Source organism: Galeopterus variegatus, unplaced genomic scaffold (assembly GCF_000696425.1).
Source record: "Galeopterus variegatus unplaced genomic scaffold, G_variegatus-3.0.2 Scaffold6147, whole genome shotgun sequence".
Classification (NCBI taxonomy): Eukaryota; Metazoa; Chordata; class Mammalia; order Dermoptera; family Cynocephalidae; genus Galeopterus; species Galeopterus variegatus.
The window spans coordinates 85,295-86,285 of NW_007732258.1; the positions used below are offsets into that span (position 1 = coordinate 85,295).

A 991-nucleotide genomic window follows, 5' to 3' on the forward strand; every position below is an offset into this window, starting at 1 on the left:
TTTTTTTTTTAATTTTTAAAAATTCCAGTGGAAACAACAAATGTCTTATTTTGTACTTACAAGTCTTCTGCAAAGATGCTGGGTGAACTACAGTGGATGGAAATGTTGACCCTCTCACTGGCTGTTCTTTATGATGGTCAAGGAAATCTCCCCAAGTTGGCTGAAGCTATAAAATATGTTTTTTTAAAGTACATGAATAAAGTGCAAATTTTTAGAAGCAACATTTCAAGAATAGAACAAAAATTAAATAATACTTTACCACGGTAGCACTTAACGGAGATCCTGCTGGGGTATTTGTATATGTACTAGTTAATGATAACTCAAGGTCCATATTTGGTGGGTCCCCAAGGGGTGGAAGAGAAGAGAGACTATGGGACATGTCCATATCAGCCATGGAGAAGAAAACTTCTTCTTCTAGAGAGAATTAAACTTTGTCACTTGTATTATAATCCCACCAATTCAAGTCTTTAAAGTAAGTTAATACACATTAATATAATCTTTCTTTAGATTATGTGAGATACAGTGATGCTCCAAATTTCATGGTACTTCCAATAGGGTGATTTATTTGAATCCAATATATTAATGACACAGGAAAAATTCAACTGAACATAAATTAACAAAAGGTTAAGCTATCCTACTGATGAACATGTTTTATTTTAAAATATTATGATATGCAGCATTACATGATATATTTTTAAGTGTCATATGACAACTTAGGATTCAAAATCCAGATTTTTTTTTTTTTTTAAAGATGACCAGTAAGGGGATCTTAACTCTTGACTTGGTGTTGTCAGCACCATGCTCACCCAGTGAGCAAACCGGCCATCCCTATATGGGATCCGAACCCATGGCCTTGCTGTTATCAGCACCGCACTCTCCCAAGTGAGCCACGGGCCGGCCCCAAAATCCAGATTTTAAAATAGTATAAATATATTACAACTTTTGGTTTCATATGGATGCAGCAGTCATTTCTTTTCTTAAAAAAAAAAAA

The 991-nt window shown here is 34.4% G+C and overlaps 1 protein-coding gene across 1 annotated transcript in view; it reads right to left on the reverse strand.

Moving 5' to 3' along the window:
- ATG2B (autophagy related 2B) overlaps positions 1 to 991 on the reverse strand; it is a 64,729-nt gene that overhangs the window by 41,253 nt on the left and 22,485 nt on the right. The window lies entirely within an intron of this gene.